This window comes from Chiloscyllium punctatum, chromosome 1, assembly GCF_047496795.1.
Source record: "Chiloscyllium punctatum isolate Juve2018m chromosome 1, sChiPun1.3, whole genome shotgun sequence".
NCBI classification, from domain to species: domain Eukaryota; kingdom Metazoa; phylum Chordata; class Chondrichthyes; order Orectolobiformes; family Hemiscylliidae; genus Chiloscyllium; species Chiloscyllium punctatum.
Window position 1 is genome coordinate 140,727,357 of NC_092739.1, and position 21,759 is coordinate 140,749,115.

The following is a 21,759-nucleotide window of genomic DNA, read 5'->3' on the forward strand; positions in this document are numbered from 1 at the left end:
GAGAGAGTAGGACTGTGGCAACCTTTGCTTCTATAAATTTATTTGCTCTATCCAACTTGCATGTGACTCAGCCAGTAACCTGGAGAAGATTATCTTTGTGATTCTGTTTTATAGTTTAGCCCTGAGGTACTTGTAGTCCCTCAGCAGAGCCTCCTTCCAAGTCCTATTAATGCCGGTGGTACCTATGTGGACCATAACAACTGAACCTTTCCCCTCCCATTACAGATTTCTCTCCAGCCCAGAAAAGATGTCCTGAGCCTTGACAGCATTTGTAACAAGGTTGATGAGTTAACGGCACAAATCACCATGAACAAATATGATTTGATAGCTATCACGGAGAAATGGTTGCAGAATGGTCATGACTGGGAATTAAATATCTGGGGGTACCAGACTATTTGGATACAGACAGGAGTGCAAGGGAGGTGGTGTAGCTCTGATATTCAAGGATGACATCAGGGAGGTGCTGAGAGATGATATAGATTCTATGAAACATGAGGTCGAATCCATTTGGATATAAATTTGAAATTCCAAGAAAGAGAAGTCACTGATAGGTGTAGTCTATAGGACAACAAATAATGACATCACATTGGGTGGACAATAAACAAGGAAATAACTAAAGTCTGCAAAAATGGTACGGCTATTATCATGGGGGATTTTAATTTGCATATAGATTGGTCAAACCAGCTTTGTTAGGGTAGCCTTGAGGAGGTGTTCATTGAGTGTATCCATGATTGTTTTCTTGAACAGTAGTAATTGAACCAACAAGGGAGCAAGTTATCCTAGATCTGGTCATGTGTAATGAGACAGAAATAATTAATGCCTTCATAGTTCGGGGTCCTCTTGGAAGGAGTGATCACAGTATGGTTGAATTTAAAATACAGCTGGATAATGATAAGATAAAATCCAATACCAGGCTTGAATAAGGTTGACGATGATAGAAGAGGGAGGATCTGGCTAAAGTAGACTGGAAACAAAGACTTTATGGTGCGATAGTTGACAACCAGTGGAGGACCTTCAAAGAAATTTATCGAAGTGCTCAGCAAAAGTATATTCCGATGAGAAGGAGGGTCTGTAAAAGTGGAGAGGTAATCTGCCATGGGCGTCTAAGGAAATAAGGCAGGCTATCAAAATGAAAGTGAAGGCATTCAAAGTGGCCAAGAACAGCAGGAATCTAGAAGATTGGGAAAACTTTAAAGGTCAACAGAAAGCCACAAAAAGAGCTATAAAGAAAAGTAAGATAGAGCATGAGAAAAAAACTAGCACAGAATATAATGGCAGATAGCAAATGTTTCTATAAATATATAAAACAAAGAAGAGTGAAGTAAATGTTGGTCCTTTAGAGGATGAGAAGAGACAGTTAGTTATGGGATATGATGAAATGGCTGAGGCATTGAACAGGTATTTTGCATCGGTCTTCACAGTGGAGGATACTATAACATGCCAGTAAGTGACGAAGAGATGAAGGTAGGTGAGGAACTGGAAACAATTATTATTAAGGAAGAGCTAGTGTTGGGTAAGCTAATGGAGCTAAGTATAGATAAGTCTCCTGGCCCTGATGGAATGCACCCCAGGGTACTAAAGGAGATGGCGGGAGAAATAGCAGGTGGACTGGTGGTAAGTTTCCAAAATTCACTGAACTCTGGGCAGTCCCAGCAGATTAGAAAATAGCAAATGTGATGACACTGTTTAAAAAGGGAAGTAGCCAAAAGATGGGGAATTATAGACCAGTGAGTTTAACCTCTGTAGTGGGGAAGTTGCTTGAATCTATTATCAAGGAAGAAATAACAGGGCATCTCAAAAGAAATTGTCCCATTGTACAGGCGCAGCATGGGTTCATGAAGGGGAGGTCATGCTTAATAGAATTCTATTAAGACAGTTCAACCAAGGTGGACAACAGGCACCCAGGGGATGTGGTGTACCAAGATTTCTAAAAGGCCTTTGACAAGGTGCCACATATGAGGCTGCTGCATAAGATAAGAATGCATGGTGTTACAGATAGAGTATTAGCATGGATAGAGGATTGGTTGACTGACAAGAAGCAAAGAGTGCTATTCTATTTGGTAATCAGTAACTAGTGGTGTGCCTCAGGGATGGGTGATGGGACCACAATTATTTACAATTTATATGGATGATTTGGAGTTGGGAACCATGTGTACGGTGTCAAAATTTGCTGATGATACTATGATGAGTGGCAGAGCAAAGTGTGCAGAGGACTATGAAACTTTGCAGAGGAACATAGATACATTGAGTGAGTGGGCAAAGGTCTGGCAGATGGAATACAATGTTAGTAAATGGGAAGTCATACATTTTGATAGGAGTAACAGCAAAATAGATTATTACTAGAATGGTAAAAAGTTGCAGCATGCTGATTTGCCACACCTGGAGTAATATGTACAGATTAGGTCTCCTTCCTTAAGAAAGGATGTACTGGCACTGGAGGAGATTCACTAGGTTGATTCCGGAGTTGAGAGGATTGTCTTATGAGGAAAGGCTGAGTAGACTGGGATCATATGAATTGGAATTCAGAAGAATGAGGGGGGATCTTATAGAAACATATAAAATTATGAAGGGAATCAATAAACTAGAAATAGGTGGATGTTTCCACTGGTTGGTGGGACTAGGACAAGAGAGCATGGCCTCAAGATTAGAGGGAGCAGGTTTAGAATTGAGAAGGAATGACTTCACCCAGAGGGTTGTTATTTCTATGAAATTCCTTGCCCAGGGAAGTAGTTGATGCTACTTCAGTAATCGCTTTTCAAGCTAAGGAAGATACTTTTTTGAAAAATAAAGGAATTAAGGGACATGGTGAAAACACGGGTAAGTGGAGCTGCATCCATGAAAAGATCAGCCATGACTTTATTGAGTGGCAGAGCAGGTTCTAAGGGCCATGAATCCTACTCCTGCTCCTAGTTCTTATGTTCTTCTGTTATAACAGGTAGGACTTCAGGACTCTGTGTCTTTACTGTAGGCAATATTATCTAACCCACTAATTATGCTCACTATTAATTACTATTACATTTCTCTTTTCTCTTCCCATTTGCTCTAGACCACTGTGTTGGAATTGCACTCAATTTGCTCATCCTCTCTGCCGTCTGTGCCCTCACATACACCAGGAGCAAAAATCTCATACCTATGAGACAAATTCCTAGACCAATCAAAACTTGTTGCACATGTGATTACTGGGAATCACTCCAACATCCAACATCACCCACATACGACAGCAGCAGCACATCACCATCCCTAGTCTAATTAATTAATTAATTAAAATGTTAAGTATTTTAAAAATGAATTTCTTACATATACTCTTCAGCTGTGATAAAGTCTCCTGATTTAAACCACTTGGCTAATTAAAAGAGAACATTTACGACTTGGTTTCATATGAAATCGCATTTCAGCTTTGACAGATAGACATTGGTAGAAGGGCTCATTGCTGCTGGGTTTTCTCTCCCTTGCTGCTGCCCTTCTCATGCAGATCCACTCCTCTGTTTATAAAGCCGCTGTGCCTGCACAATCTCATGCTATTTGAGAATCAGCTGATCTTATACACATCCTCTACCTTTTACCTTCCTAGATACAATAGGTTGCAGATTTGGAAGGTTGTAATAAAAGAGCCCTAGTACATTTCTGCAATGCATTTTTTATACAGTAGACACTGCTGCTACTGTGTTTCAGTAGTGGACAGATTGAATGCTCAGGGTCATGTTGATCACATATCTGAATTGCCCCTATTGGGTGCTAGAAGGGTAATACAGAATCAGCAGGGGAGTCATTCACCATTAAACTTTTGACTTGTTCTTGTGGCACTTTAATGAAGCCTGTCGAAACATTTTCTGGAAAAAGATTAAGTCCAGTTTCATTTGACTTCAGTGTAATGTTGAAAGCATAAAGTGAAACCAAACAACTTCCACTGATTAACAAGAGTTTAGATACATAGATTGGATTACACAATGTCTAATTTGTATTGAGCAATGCTATTTCATTCTTGAACCACAGTCAACAGGCTTTAGTGTTACCTGGAATATAATTTTTAACATTCTTTTCCTCTTGTTGTCTTCATTTCTCATGCCCTCCTGAATGGCTATTTGCTTCTGAGCTGGAAGTATTTCATGGCCCTGACTTTACAGTCCAATGCCTCTCCTTGCTCAGCTGACAGGAGATGGCTCCCTCTGTTTTAAGATTCGACAGCTGAATTGTCAACACCTCTGTGAGAGATCCCATATTGATGGTCAGGTGGGAGCTGACAAAACACATTGCATCTGGCTGCTGGATGTGAGAGTTCCTGCTCAGTTGTGAAATGAATATCCCATTACTCTGGCATTGAGTGTTTTCTGACCTGACTTTGTTATTTAACAGTTGCAATATGGAGACATAGGTAATATATTCTCTTCCACTATCCTGAGTGGGATTGTAGCACAACCAATTATGAGCCAATGATGATGTATTAGAGAAAGTGAGAAGTTATTCTGTTTTGTGTAAAATTCCATTGTGAAGCAAAGCTACAAATATTATACACATTTACAGACTGTTCATGCTTTCTTTATGTTATTCTGTTTTGACACTTACATTTTTTCTAAACCTAAATTTTGCTTCTGTAGCTTTTTTCCTTTTTCTCTGGAACAATAATCACTATTGATCAATTCTGCAACCTCACCCCTGCAATGTCTCCTGTCGTCCTTGCAGCTTCTCCTTTGTCCATTATTAAGGCCAGCTCCTCTCTTACGTATCATTCTAGTGAAAGTTTGACAACCTGAAATAACATGTTTCTCACCATTGTTGCTCCCTGACTAGCTGAGTATTTCCAGTATTTTCTGTTTTAAATTTGTAATTATTTTAATTACTTTTTAATATCATTCCTTCTTAAAAATTTCTATTGTGGCCTCACCTTATACGACGATCATCTTGGTCAACTGTGGCTCAGTGATTAGCACTGTTGCCTCACAGCACCAGGGAGCCAGGTTCGATCCCAACCTCGGGTGACTGTCTGTCTGGAGTTTGCACATTCTCCCTGTGTGTGCGTGGGTTTCCTCTGGGTGCTCCAACTTCCTCCCACTGTCCAAGGATGTGCAGGCCAGGTGAATTGGCAATGCTATATTGCCCATTGTCTTGTTACCTTTTCTTCTGTCCTGGCCCGCTATCCATAATCTCCTAAAATGAGTTCTGAAGAAGGATCACTGGACCCAAAGCATTAACTTTGATTTCTCTCTACAGAGACTGCCACACCTGCTGAGTTTCTCCAGCAATTTCAATTTTTGTTTCAGATCTCCAGCATCCACTGCTCTGTTTTACTTTTGTCTTAGAAAGTATATACAACTGGCCAATGTATTGTACCTATTGCTATTCAGCAATAAACTATATCTAGTTATTAAGGCAGCTCACCTTCATGTTCAGACTGGTTAATCCTCTGCCATTGTCAACTGCCCAGCATTTCAGACTCAGTACAGGAAGTTGACTGCTGGGCACACAGAGGTTCGGCTGCTTTATCACCCCAAAAAAATGTTATTCTGATTTAATAAGTTTCCATTCTCTTTTCATAAGTTTCTGTTAATTTCTAATTTGTGTTTTCGTTGCAGTGTCCCATCAGGGTCGGTTTAACCATTCTTGTTAATTTATATATTCAAACTGTAGAAGAGCACACTTTCCAAGCTATTAACAGAATGCAACAGACTATCAGCCCACCTAATGACCTGAACCCAGGAAGTGACAAGCCTGCATGGAAGATGAAAAGCAGTGTGGGGTGAAACCGTTATAGTAAAAGCAACTCCAATTCCTAATTCACTTTTATGTTTCCCTTTAGAGTAGTCATATTTAGACAAAAATTTGATAGAGGTGAAAAGAATCGTGAATAGAAATTCACACCATATAAAGATAGGGTCTCTTGCGGCACAGTGGCAGTGACTCTACCTAAGAGCTGGATGACCAAGATTTCAGTCCCATTCCTGCAGAGATATGTAATAACACCTCATACACCTAAAGATTTTGAAGGATGCTGTAATAAGAATGCAATACGATGCTCAACTCATCAATTGCCAGTGCCAGTGTGCCACAGCGAAAAACCGCAACGACCTCCTCAGGAGACTGAGATAGGATAAGATGATAGAGTACCGTTGTCATAGTTTCATCGGAATAGAAGCAGGAGTGGGTCATTTGGTCTGTCAAGCCTGCTTCACCACCATTAGGATCATGGCTGATCCATCTATCGTCTCAGCTCCTCCGACCTGCATTATCCCCATAACCCTTAATTCCCTTACCATGCAAAAACCCATCCAACTGTGCCTTGAATATATTGAATGAAGTTGCCTCCACTGCTCCCTTGGGCAGAGAATTCCATAGATTCACTACTGTTTGGGAAAAGCAGTTCCTCCTCATCTCTGCCCTAAATCTATTCCCTCAATCTTGTGGCCATGTCCCCTAGTCCTAGTCTCATTCACCAGCGGAACCAAATTGCCTGCCTCTACCTTATCTATCCCTTTCATAGTTTTATATGTTTCTATAAGATCCCCTCTCATTCTTCTAAATTCTAGCGAGTACAGTCCCAGGCGGCTCAACCTCTCCTCATAGGGTAATCCCCTCATCTCCAGAATCAACCTGGTAAACCTCCTCTGCACCGTCTCCAAAGCCAATATATCCCTCCTCGAGTAAGGAGACCAGAACTGTGCACAATACTCCAGATGCAGCCTCACCAACACCTTGTACAATTGCAGCAGACCCTCCCTGCTGTTAAATTCAATCCCTGTAGCAATGAAAGCCCATATTCCATTTGCCTTCCTGATGACCTTTTGCACCTACAAATCAACTTTTACTGAATCATGTACAAGGACTCCTAAGGCCCTCTGCACAATAGCATGCTGCAATCTTTCACCATTCAAATAATAATCTGACCTTGTATTTTTACTTACAAAGTAGACATCCTCACATTTACCAACATCTGTCAGACCCTTGCCCACTCACTTAACCTATATAAATCTCTCTGCACCTCCGCCACATCCTCTGCACAGTTTATCTTTCCACTTAATTTATGTCAGCAGTAAACTTGGACACATTATACACGGTATCCTCTTCCAAATCATTTATATATATCATGAACAGTTGTGGGGCCAACACTGCTGACCACTGACCTCCAACCAGAGAAACACCCGTTTTATCCCAACTCTCTGCTTTCTATTGGTAAGGCAGTTCTATATCCATGCTAGTATATTCCCCATAACTCCATGCATTCTTATCTTATGGATGACTCTTTTATGAGGCACCTTAGTGAACGCTTTCTGGAAATCCAGGTATCCAACATCCACCAGTTCCCCTCCATCCACCGCGCTTGTTACATCCTCAAAGACTGCAGTAAGTTTGTCAAACATGATCTTCACTTCCTGCAACCATGCTGCGTAGTAGAGTCACTGCCACTGTGCCGCAAGAGACCCTATCTTTACATGCTGTGAATTTCTATTCACGATTCTGCCTGGTGGAACCTTTTTCATCTAGATGTCTCACTATTTCTTCTTTAATAATAGCCCCCAGCATTTTCCCGACTACAGATGTTAAGCTAACTGACATATAGTTACCTGCCTTTTGCCTACAGCCTTTTTTAAACAGCACCTTGACATTCACTGTATTCCAGTCTGCTGGCACCTGCCCGGAGTCCAGTGAAGATAAATTACCAGTAACGCATCTACTATAACTTCAGCCATTTCATTCAGTACCCTCGGGTACATCCCATCAGGACCAGGGGACATATCTACATTAAGGCCCTCACGTTTGCAAATCACTACCCCTTTAGTGATAACAATTGAATTGAGTTCCTCACCTCCCATCGTACCCTTAGTATCATTTTTTGGCATGTTAGACACACCTTCCACTGTGAAGACTGACACAAAATAGTTATTCAAGGCCCCGGTCATTTCAGCATTATCCAATAATAATTCCCCTTTCTCATCTTGCAAGGGCCCCACGTCCACTTTGACCAACCTTTTCCGTTTTATATATTTATAAAATCGTTTCCTACCTGTTTTTATATTCTGTGCTAGTTGCATTCAATCTATCTTTCCTTTCTTTATTGCTTGCTTTGTGCTTTTGTTGTTTTTTAAAGATTTCCCAATGTTTCAGGCAAGAATGTCCAAGGCATACTATATTGGCAAGACCATGCAGATGCTATGGGAATGGATGAATGGATACCGTGCAACAATCGCCACACAGGAGTGTTCCCTCCCAGTCAGTGCAGCTGTCAAGGACATTCAGCCCCCGCTCTTCGGGTAAACATCCTCCAAGGGTGGCCTTCAAGATACAACAACACAGAATCGCTGAGCAGAAACTGGTCGCCAAGTTCTAAACCAATGAAGACGGCCTCAACTATGATCTTAGCTTCATGTTGCACGACATGTGAAGCCACCATACTTCTGTATCTGTGAAACGTTCCTTACTGTCCTGTTTTGACACCATCACCTTGTTAAATTGTTATGATCTCTCTACCTTAAATATTTCATATGGTTTTGGATTATTTATTACCCTGGTTAAATCTTTGCCATGAGACTCTTATACTTATCATGCTATTCCATTGATTTAGTTGTCTCCAGCATACTTATTTTAAATTTTTTGTAATTATCACTTTGCCTCACTTAATCAGGTCATAGTTCATCCCTTCGCTTGTTATTCACCTAGTAACCTATTCAATACTCTCCTCACACCATTTGTATGATCCTTTGTTCTCTCTGTCCTTGATCTCTCTGCCTATAAATTCTGTGCCTGTGTGCTTCCCTTCACTTTGCCCGATGAAGGGGCTGCGTTCCGAAAGCTTTCAATTTCAAATAAACCTGTTGGACTATAATCTGGTGTCGTGTGACTTCTGACTTTATACTGCTACCTTAAAGAATCTGTGGGCATACATTCCAAAGTCTCTTTGGTCATCTACCCTCTTCACTATTATACCATTCTGTTGCTTTATTTCCCACCTCCCAACCTCCTAAATGTACTCGCTCACACTTCTCTGGATTGAATTCCATTTGCCATTTGGCTGACCACCTGATCAGTCCATAAATATCTTTTTCCCCTTCTTTTTCATTGTCAACCATAAGGCTACGTGTTATTTTTGTATTGTGTTCAACCGTTTTACTCATGGCCCCTACATTTAAGTCTAAGTCATTGATATACCACAAGTAAAATGAGACAACCAGAACTCAGCCCAAGAAAACCTTCCTGGAAAACCATTGGCCATCACCCTTTGAAACATAGGTAAAAACAATGACTGCAGATGCTGGAAACCAGATTCTGGATTAAAGTGGTGCTGGAAAAGCACAGCAGTTCAGGCAGCATCCGAGGAGCAGTAAAATTGACGTTTCGGACAAAAGCCCTTCATCAGGAATACAGGCAGAGTGCCTGAAGGGTGGAGAGATAAATGAGAGGAGGGGGAAGGTGGGGAGAAAGTAGCATAGAGTAGGAAATGGCCTGGGAGTTGCAGTGGGAGAGGAACTCCCTGAGATTCTTGTAGAGAGAGGAGGAAAACTTCTTCAAGGCAGGCATCCTTGCAAGAGGATTCGCAGTAGGGTTAAATTTCAAGGCCAATTGATCAATTTTGGATCCAATTTATTACCTTCCCTTGGATCCAGTTAGCTTTTACACTTCTAATCGATACATCCTCTAGGATTTTGTCTAAAGCTTTGCTCAAGTAGACGCATAAAACTTGTTCTCCTCATTGAATGGTTTTGATGAGGTAAATGCCAAAGGACACAGACTTAAGGTGATTAACAGAAACCAGCAGCAACATGAGACACCTGTTTCTTTTAACACAGCCAGTGATTGTGGCCTACAGCTTGCTGCCTCGGAAGGTAGTGGAAGCAGATTCCAGCGTAGCATTCAAAGAGAAATGGCTGAATATTACAAGGGAAAAAGCAAGGCAAAAAAGAGAAACTGGACACCACATCTGGAGTACTCTTTTGGTCTACTTTTAAGGAAGGATGTAATCGCATTGGAGGCAGCTCAGAGAAGGGTCACTAGTGTTATTCCAGAGATGAAAGGCTTGCCTTGGGAGAGGCGATTGAGCATTTTCGGCCAATGCCCACACGAGTTTAGAAGGACAAAAGAGATCGAATTGAGGCATTTAAGATGCTAACGAGGATTCACAAAGTAGACAGAGAGCGGATGTTTCCCCTTTTGGGGCAATCTGGAATGAAAGGTTACAGTTCTGAAGTAAGGGATGGCAGATTTAAACCAGAGATGAGAAGGAATTACTTCTCTCAGAATTATGAATCTGTGGAATTCACTACCCCAGTGTGTGGTGGACACTGACCAAATTTAAGGAGGAGGTAGACCGATATTTAATTAGTAATGGGTTAAATGGTTGTGAGAAGCAAGCAGGAAAGAGGATTTAAAGCCAAGATGATATCAGCCATGGTCATATTAAATGGCGGTGCAGGCTGAAGGGATTGAATTGCCTACTCCTGCTCTTAGTTCTATTATATTTATATTGTTATCTTCCAATACTACCAAAGGGCTAGAATAAGTGCAATGGATTCAACTACTTCCTACTGTGACGTATTATTCAATGAGTCTATGAGCTACAAAGGAGATGAAATCATACGTATACAAGGCAATAATCATTGATGTTAGCCACTTGCAGACAATTACTGGAACTAAGAGCATCAATGAATTTCTCTCAGTTTGACTGATGATATGCCACTCAATATATCTTATTCAACATATTCATTCAATATTCCTAATACATTTAGTCAATACCTGTTATAATACATTTAAAGCTGTACTCCCAAATATATAATATTTGCTAATATTTTACAGTATCTGTCATTACGTTTGTCAATAATTTTCAATATATTGCTTTTCTATACGAGAAATCAAACCACTGAGCTGAATAATGGGATCAATCACTGCTTCCAGTTTCCATTCAATTCAACAGAACTCTGCCATACTCTATATAAATATCTTTTCTCAGTTGTTTTCCAAATAAAGGCATCCTGATTACTTGCCTTTTTATTTTCTGCATCTCTGCCTGAAGGTTAATAGTGTTAAACATAAAAGGCAGGGAGCTGTGAACACAACTAGACTTTGATTCAAAAACAAAAGGATTGAATAAGTAAGAATGCTGAAGTAAAGTATAATTAAAAATAGTTAAATGGCAAAGCTGCAGTCAGTTAATAACAGATGAGAGATCAGTTACAACAATGATGACACATCTACAACAGTTGCTTTTTATATTGTCAGCTTCTTGTGAACTTTTATGAAAAAGAGTGACTGTAGCTGATTAAGGCACTGGGACCAAAAGAAGTGCAAAGTATTTAATAAGTGCCCTGGGGTTAGTTATGTAGAATTTCATTGGAAATATTTGTTAAGGGTTCAAAAGCAGAACAGGGTTAGGGTCATTATTTTCTTATGTGCAGAGTGAAAGTTTCTTTTTGTAAAAGTATTACTTGTAGATATTATCAAAATCTAAATATTAGAAATGATTGTAATCTCCATAGTGTGTGTGTGTGTGTGTGTGTGTGTGCGTGTGTGTGTGAATCCCTCCTTTCTTTTTGCAAATACAGCAATTTAATTCTGTTTTGTTGTTTCTTTTGTCTGTGATAACCCAGTAAGATTGCTGACATTCTAAAGGCAGAAAATAAAATTAACAACAATGATAATGGTTCCAGTGGAATGGGTCATTGAGTAATGCAAATTAAACAGTTTACAATCAGTCACAATCAATTGACCTTTCTTATCAACTGTTACTTAGCTGCCATTATTGCTAGAGTAAAATATAAAAATTGAAGTATACAATCACTCTAGTATTTTAAGAAAGAACTTGCATTTAAATAGTGACCTTCACAATCTCAGAATGTCCCATCATGCTAATTAAATAGTTGACGACTCTTATAATATGTCAGCCGTTTTGGACACAGCAACAGTGTTGGTGACCATATACTTTCTTTGTAGTAACCATGCTGCAGGCATAAGTATTAACTGGGACATCAAGAGCCAACTCCCTTGATGCTTCTCAATTCTCAGAGAACTGTGTCTTTTCATTTTAATTCATGAAGGCAAAAAATAATTGCCCCAGATACAACATGATTGCAATCTGATGAGGTGAAAAGCCCTGTTTACTGGCTGTAATGACCCACTTAGGCAATTTTCAACCCGGTTCCTATTGGTCTGGGCCCAATTTGTGCAAAAATGTCACAAATCAATACAGATTAGCAAAACACTAAGGATGCTGGAGTTTAGAAGAAGAGCCTTGGACTCGAAACATTAACTCTGTTTGTGTGTCCACAGACACTGCCAGATCTGCTGAGTTTCTCTAGGATTTTTCATTTCTGATTGGCATTAACTCCCATTGTAATGCAGAATAGCTGCTGGATTTAGATGATATGAAAAATAAAAGAATGACATACTGATACTTTTAGTTTAAGATGCTGGAGGTTTGCTTGAGCTGTAGAACAGGACCTCTACTCATTAACTAATGGTGAAATGCATACTTTGGGATTATTTGATACCAAAATGGAAAATATTCCAATTTTTGTAATTTAATCATTGTAAAATTCAGAAAATGTGAAGCTGTTGTGAGTTGACATTAAAATTTGTGATTAACATAAACTGAAAGACTTGAAACTTACAAAAATCAAGAGCGATTAAGTAAAGCACAAAATATGTGCATTAGTGGAAATATTTACTTCATAGCCATAATTGTTCTGATGGCAATTAAGAGTTAATCGCACTGCTGTGGGTCTGGAGTCACATGTAGGCCAGACCAGATAAGGATGGCACATTTCCTTCCCTAAACTACATTAGTAGGCCAGATGGGTTTTTACAAAAATCAGTAGAGCTTATATGGTCACCATTAGACCAATCGAAATTAAATTTCATTATATTCCATGGTGTGATGTGAATCCATATTCCAAGGACATTGGCCTGAGGTGCACAACACACTCGGTGACATTATTTCTACACCACAGCCTTCCCATCCTGTTAGTACATTGGCACTTGTGTGTGTAACCTTGTTTTTTCTTTTGCAAGCAAATATACAGTGATGATGAAAAGATTTGGGAAAGCCCAACTCTCGGCTATATTTTCAGTTTATGGTGTTATAAACTAGGCCAGACCACTCAAAGCATTCTTAAGCAGGCAGCCCAAGACCATAGCTTTGCTATTTATTTCAGTAAGTGTACAGTGAAAGTTACCCAGAGTAAGATACCTCCGTTGACTAGTAGATTTTAAAACAGACAAAAATCTATTCACAAAATTACGCAATGAAACACAAAGGACAGAACAAAGAACCCCTACTGAACTCAGCCTATCCAACTAGATGTAACTATGCTGTTTCAAATATACACAACAGTCCCATTAAGCAAAATCCCTTTAAAATCGAGTATACTTGGAACACATGCTTACAGGTTGAAGTTGAAGGTCAGAGAGAGAAAGAGAGAGAGAGAGTTTCCACACAGCTCCATGTTGAACATCTTACCAGGTCAGAATTTACTAAAACTGTTCAACTCAGGTCAGCTAGAGAGCTGACCACTCCCCACACTTTATACAGGTCACTTCGAAAGCATGACCACTTTGGCCTGAAGTCACATCTATTTACATATAAACAAAAGGCTTCTCAAAATCCTTTTCATCTTTGTACCAAACCAGGCTGATTGGAGCCCAGCCCGATTTATTGGCCCTCGGAAAAGCCAAGGAACAGCTTCTAAAAAAAAGGGACTACCTTTGTGACACCTCTCCCCTTAAAAAAAGAACCATCAATACCAAAATATGGCTTCAATTTTAACCCTTCAAAACCTTTCTAAACACACATATACACTATACTAACTATAAACATGCAAACATGCACAACCACATTCAAATTCAGGCTGTGTCACACTCACCATTGAACACCTCCATATCTCATTCAAGTCTCAATAACGCATCAGCAATCACGTTTCGCGACCTGCCACATGCACAATTGTCAAATTGAATGGCTGCAACAACAAACTCCATCTGAACATTCTGGCGTTTTTGTCCTTACACTTTTCTACAAATGCCAATATGATCAGTGTATACGATTGTCTCAGATGCATTGCTGATAATATAAACACTGAAATATTGTAACACCAACACCAAGCTTAGTCTCTTTCTCCACTGTTGAATATTTCTGTTGATGAATGTTCAACTTCCTGGAAAAATACCCGATGGGTCTTTCCATTCCCTCGTTATCCTCCTGCAGGACCACAGCACCGACACCCACATCACTGGCATTGATAGCCACCTTGAAAGTCTTCATGTAATCCAGTGTGGCTAATACTAGGGCAGTAATTAACACAATTTTTAGGCTCAAGATTAGAGTGATGCTGGAAAAGCAGAGCAGCTCAATCAGCATCCGAGGAGCAAGTACACCAACGTTTTGGGAAAAGCTCTTCATCAGCAGGTTTTGAGGCTGTCAAATGCCTTTTGACAGTACACTGTCCACTGAAACTTCTTGCCCTTTTTTAACAATTTGGTGAGTGGAGCATCCACACTGCAAGAGTTTGGCACAACCTTTCAGTAAAATCCACACAACCCCAGGGATCAAAGAACTGCTTGTTTTTGTCGACGGTGTGGGAAATTCCCCAACTACTTTCATTTTTGCATTCCTTGTGGCTATTTGTCCATTTCCAACAACATGGCCCAGAAAGGTGGACTTGGGCATTGGCTAGCCAACTCTCCAGCTCTATTTAATCATTCTCTAAAATTTGACACATGGTCCAAATGGGTGGTCTGTGAATTCTGACTTATTAATTTCTCCTTAATCAATTTTAACGGTCCTCTTACTTCATGCCTAAAAATTAATTCAAATGGACCGAATTTGGTCAATTCATTCGGTGCATTTCTGATTGCAAGAAGTACAAACAAAACTCCTTTATCCCAATCCTCTGGATAATCCTGACCATAAGTCCTCAACATGGTCTTTAATGTTTGATGCCATCTCTCTAGCCCTCCCTGCAATTCTGGATAGTACGCAGTAGATTTTGAATTACTTTATTCCCAAATTATCCATAACCTCCTTGAATAGTTTGGAAGTGAAGTTAAATTCTTGATCTAACTGGATCTCTATTGACAGTGTGTATCTAGTAAAAAATTTAAATAATTCTCCTACAACCTTTTCAGCTGTGATACTGCATAATGGGAATTGCCTCTGGAAATCTAGTCGACACATCCGTATGGTTAATAAATACTTATTCCTACTTTTTGTTTGTGATAGGGGGCTTATGCAATCAATCAAGACTCTTGTGAAAGGTTCCTCAAATGCTGGGATAGGTATTAAAGGTGCAGGTTTTATTACTGCGTGCGGTTTTCCAATTAGCTGACATGTATGACACATCTGGCAAAATTCAACTACATCCTTGTATAGTCCAGGTCGGTAAAATGTCCTTGTATTTTAGCCTGTGCTTTCCTTACCCCTAAATGACCTCCAAGTGGCAGTTCATGCTCCACTTGCAGCACCTCCTTTTTATACCTTACTGGCAAAAAACAATGGGATGAATCTCTGCCCATTTCTCATCTGCCTGAATGTGTGATGGTCTCCATTTCCTCATTATGACATCATTTGTTAAGTAATAACACACAGAAATGCATTCACTTTCTTTCTTTGTAAATGTTTTGATATAACTGTTTTAACTCCTCATCTTTCTGCTGTAATTCAATCAGCTTAGTAGAGCTAAAAAATACTTGCCTGTTTACCTATTTGCTCCTTCTCTGTTCCATTTATCTGATCAAAGAAGGTGGCAGATAACACTATATCAGATTCCTTATCTGTGCCTTTTGATCTCTCCTGCTTAGCTTGTGCCTCTGTGATCTTGTGATCACACAATCAGGAAAAATTCATGAACATTTTTCATGTCTTCAGTTGTCTGCGTCTTTACTGGCTTTTCAACTACAGCAGGCAGCACACCTACTGGTGAATCAGCGATATCATTTGCAAGGACACATTGTAATCCTGGAGCTGAGAGTTTGTCCAGTACTCTTACCACAAATTCTCCACTCTTCTCTGGACTCTCTAGCCTCACTTTACATAACTGAGCACTTTTTGTCTCACCATGAGTTTCTGTTATCAGTACCTTCTCTGGCAATAGTCCTTCAGGAGTACATATCTCCTTGTTTTTCAACATTACAGACTGAAAGGATCCTGTGTCCTTTAATATTGCAACTCCTTACCTATTACTCTTGGCCTAAGTGAATAAACTTTTCCCTTGCATGTATATATTTTTAAGCAGATTTGGCACTTCCTCCTTAACCAATCTCTGATCCTCTTGTACATTCTGAGCCAGTTGTTTAACTTCCCTTCTGCTTTTTGTTACTAGTTCAACAAAACTTCCAGGTTTGTCTGGTTTTCCTACATCTGACTTTCTCCTGGCCCACTTTATTACAATGAAAACACCGGAGCCTTTTAACTTCTTTGTCCCCCTCAAGGGTTTCTTTTTTACCCTGTGGTAAGTTATCCTTATGATTTTCACTGAGATCTACCTTTCCCTTTCCATGTAAGGATTTCTCTTTGCCCCAATTTCTATCCCTCATGGACTGAAATTGATTCTGGAAGCCAAACTGTGTTTTATGGACCAGCTCATTATCATCAGCCACTTTAGCTGCTAACTTTGCTGTTTTAACTCTCTGTTCTTCCACATGAGTTCACACTACTTCAGGCAGTGCATTTGAAAGTTCCTCCAAAATAATTACCTCCCTAAGGGCATCATAGGTTTGCTCGATATTTAAAGCTATCCATCTATCGAAATTACTCTGCTTGATCCTTTCAAACTCAATCTAGGTTTGACATGAGTCCGTCCTTAGATTCCTAAAGTGTTATCTATAGGCTTCTAGTACAAGCTCACATGCACTTAAAATGACTTTTTTCATCTCCTCATAACTCCCCAGACACCTCCTCTGATAGTGATGCGAATAACTCTCTACCTACAAGTTTTGTTTGGATCAACAAAACCCACATTGACACTGGCCACTGCATTTGTGTAGCCACCTTTTCAAATGAGGTGAAAACGGCTTCCACATCTTTCTCATCAAATTTAGGCAATGCTTGAACATACTTAAACAGTTTCTCGCTAGGCTTCTGACTACCAGGGGCTGGCTCATCTACACTCTCTTCCTCACTAAGCCTACCTTCAGCCTTTATCTCCAGCCTTTTAAGCTGACTTTGCTTTTTAAGTATCAGCTTTTGAAGTTCAAACACTCACTGTCTTCCTTTCTCTGCTCTCTCTTTTTCCCTTTCTTCTGCTTTTAATCGTAACTCAAAATGTTTCATTTCTGCTGCCCTTTCCTTATCTCTTGCCTCTAACTCAAGCTGCTTCATTTGCAATTTAATTCTTACCATCTCTCTAGTTTCTGATGGTTTCTCTAGCAAGTTTAAATGCTGAGCAACTGCTATAATTATCTCTCCTTTTCTCACAGAAGCAGGCAGTTCCAATTCCAGCTTCTCTGCTAATTCTTGCAACTTGGTCATATTCACGTTTTGCAGAACTTCCAAAGTCATTGCATCCACATCCAGAAACTTTTTGGTGACTGAAAGAACCATTCCTATCTCAAGCTTTGTCTACCCAACCAAACCAACACACGAAATAAAGACACTAGCACCTACCACTCACTATTTAAAATCCTGGACAAGCCTCCAAACTGTTATGGACTGTTGAGGCCAGACAACTCAAAACATTCTTACACAGGCAGCCCCACACTATAACTTTGCAATTTGTTTTGGTAAGTGTACAGTGAAAGTTACCCGGAGTAAGATAGCTTGGTTGACCACTAGATTTTGAAACAGACAAAAATTTATTCACAAAGTTACACAATGAAACACAAAGAACAGAATAAAGAACCCCTACAGAACTCAGCCTATCCAACTAGACTTAATTGTGCTTTTTCAAATATTCACAATAGTCTCAATAAGCAAACTCCCCTTAAAACCAAGAATAAATGGAACACATGCTGACAGGCAGAGAGAGAAAGAGACAGACAAAGTTTCCACACAACTCCCTGTTGACCTTCTCACCAGGTCAGACTGAACTAAAAACTGCTCTGCTTAGGTCAGCTAGAGAGCTGACCACTCCCTACACTTAGAATAGAATAGAAAGGTACAACACAGAACAGGCCCTTAGGCCCATGATGTTGTCCCAAGAGATAATCCTAATGCCGAGGGTTAATCCTAATTTTTTCCTAATCCTAATCCTAATCTTTATACAGGTCACTTCTAAAGCATGATCACTTTGGCCTTAAGTCTCATCTGTTTACATATAAACAAAAGGCTTCTCAAAATCCTTTTAATCTCTGTGCCAAACCAGACTGATTGGAACCCGGCCCGGTTTATCGCCCCTCTGAAAAAAATCAAGGACAGAGTCTCCTTGAGTCACGAAACATCTTTTAGAAAAAAAGGGGTTAGCTTTGTGACAATGGTCACCATAGTTGAAAAAAAGCATACTTTTGAAGAACCAGGCATTTCTGTAATTACTGCTTTTAAAACCTTCCACTATTTTTAAACTATCAGCTGTAAGTAAGCTGATTATACTGTTGCTGGACCTATAATTGAGAAAACTTAGTGAATGATCATAGATGGAAAATTATAGGCCAATCAGCTTAACCTCGGTTGTTGGTAAAATTCTAGAATCCATCATTAAGGATGAGGTTTCTAAATTCTTGGAAGAGCAGAGTCTGATTAGAACAAGTCAACATGGATTTAGTAAAGGGAGGTCATGCCTGACAAACCTGTTGGAATTTTTTGAAGAGGTAACAAGTAGGTTAGACCAGGGGAACCCAGTGGATGTGGTCTATCTGGACTTTCAAAAGGCCTTTGATAAGGTGCCACACGGGAGACTGCTGAGCAAGGTGAGGGCCCATGGTGTTCGAGGTGAGCTGCTGGGATGGATTGAGGATTGGCTATCTAACAGAAGGCAGAGAGTTGGGATAAAAGGTTCTTTTTCAGAATGGCAGCCGGTGACGAGCGGTGTCCCGCAGGGTTCGGTGCTGGGGCCACAGCTGTTCGCATTATATATTAATGATTTGGATGAGGGAACCGGGGGCATTCTAGCGAAGTTTGCCGATGATACAAAGTTAGGTAGACAGGCAGGTAGTACTGAGGAAGTGGGGAGACTACAGAAGGATCTAGACAGGTTGGGAGAGTGGTCCAGGAAATGGCTGATGGAATTTAACGTGAGCAAGTGCGAGGTCTTGCACTTTGGCAAAAAGAATATAGGAATGGACTACTTTCTAAATGGTGAGAAACTTAATAAAGCCAAAGCACAAAGGGATCTGGGAGTGCTAGTCGAGGATTCTCTAAAGGTAAACATGCAGGTTGAGTCTGTGATTAAGAAAGCGAATGCAATGTTGTCTCTTATCTCAAGAGGGTTGGAATATAAAAGCAGAGATGTACTACTAAGACTTTATAAAGCTCTGGTTAGGCCCCATTTGGAGTACTGTGTCCAGTTTTGGTCCCCACACCTCAGGAAGGACATACTGGCACTGGAACGTGTCCAGCGGAGATTCACACGGATGATCCCTGGAATGACAGGTCTAGCATATGAGGAACGGCTGAGGATACTGGGGTTGTATTCGTTGGAGTTTAGAAGATTAAGGGGAGATCTAATAGAGACGTACAAAATAATACATGGCTTTGAAAAGGTGGATGCTAGAAAATTGTTTCTGTTAGGCGAGGAGACTAGGACCCGTGGACACAGCCTTAGAATTAGAGGGGGTCATTTCAGAACGGAAATGCGGAGACATTTCTTCAGCCAGAGAGTGGTGGGCCTGTGGAATTCATTGCCACGGAGTGCAGTGGAAGCCGGGACGCTAAATGTCTTCAAGGCCGAGATTGATAGGTTCTTGTTGTCTAGAGGAATTAAGGGCTACGGGGAGAACGCTGGCAAGTGGAGCTGAAATGCGCATCAGCCATGATTGAATGGCGGAGTGGACTCAATGGGCCGAATGGCCTTACTTCCACTCCTATGTCTTATGGTCTTATGGTCTTAGGGCATGGGTTTGAATCCCAGCATGGCAGATTGTTAAACCTTGAATTCAAAGCATTGCTGGAATTAAAAGCTAGTCTAATGATGATGACACTATTATCTGCAAGTATGCCTCCAATTCATGCACCATCCTGACTTGGAACTCCGCCACTGTTCACTCACTGTCGCTGGGTCAAAATGCTAGAACACCCGCCCTAATTGACCTGGAATGTACAAAAATGTGGTTAACTTTTGCTGTGCATGTCATACATGCCAAATGATAGGTAAGCCACAGGCAGTAATAAAACCAGCATCTTTGTTGCTAATTCCCACATTCAAAAACCTTTCAGGTGGGTTATGATTGATTGTGTAGATCCCCTCTCTAAAACTAAGAGTGGAACCAGTAACTGCTAACCATAATGGATGTGTCTACCAGATTTCTGGAGGCAATTCCATTACGGAGTATTAAGGCAAAAAGAGTGGTAGAGGAGTTAGCAGCTTTCTTCATTCAGTAAGGTCTAGCCAGAGAGATTCAGTCAGGCCAAGGGTTTAATTTTACTGCTAGGCTCTTTAAGGAAGTCATGGAAGCTTAGGCATACAGCACTTCAAATCAAGTGAGTATTGTCCTGAATCCCAGGGAGCTTTAGAAAGGTGGCATTAGACCCTGAAGACCATGTTGATGCCCCAAACGAAACTACTCAGTCTCTCCCTTTGAGTTAATATTCAGACATGAAGTGAGAGGGCCTTTGAAATTAATTAAAGAGAAATTGACAGGACCGAAGTCGGAGATCTCACACTTGGATTACGTATCAGACATGAGGGAGAGATTAAATGTAGTAGGTGAGTTAGCTAAACAGTACCTGAAGAGGGCACAGCATAGAATGAAGCAGGTGGCAGAAAAATCTCTGGAATTCGGACATTTTCCCATGGAAATGAGGTCTTAGTATTGTTACCAGTGGTAGGAAGTCCCTTCAAAGCCAGGCTTAGTGGTCTCTATGCAATTGAGAAAAAGATGAAACAGGTAAACTATCTGGGAAAGATGCCGGATAGGAAAAAATTGTATCAGGTATGCAGGTGAATATGTTGAAACCTTATTATAATAGAGAGCAGGAACTGGTGAAACAAGTATTAGTTACTGCCCTGCAGAGTGAGGAATCAAATCCAGATATTGTGGGGTTTGATGTGTCTCAAAATATGTTAAACAATGAGCAAGTCCTCGAGGAGTGGGCTAGGTTGGTGAGCTATCTGCCTCAGGAGCAAAGAACACAGTTGAAAGGTTTGTTGCAGCAATATGAGAACATAAGACCTTAAAACCATAAGACATGGAGTGGAAGTAAAGCCATTCAGCCCATTGAGTCCACTCCGCCATTCAATCATGGCTGATGAGCGTTTCAATTCCACTTACCCACACGGTCCCTGTAGCGCTTAATTCCTTGCGAGATCAAGAATTTATCAATTTCTGCCTTGAAGACATTTAACATCCAGGCCTCCACTACACACCGTGGCAATAAATTCCACAGGCCCACCACTCTCTGGCTGAAGATATGTCTTCTCATTTCCATTCTATATTGATCCTCTCTAATTCTAAGCCCATGCCCACAGGTCCTAGTCTCTCTGCTTAACAGAAACAAATTCCCAGCGTCCACCCTTTCTAAGCTATGCATTACTTGTAAGTTTCTATTAAATCTCCCCTCAACCTTCTAAACTCTAATTAAGACAATGCCCAGGAACCTCAGGAACCTCAGCCGTTCATCGAATGTTAGGCCTAGCATTCCAGGGATCATCCATGTGAATCTCCGCTGGACCCACTCCAGTGCCAGTATGTCCTTCC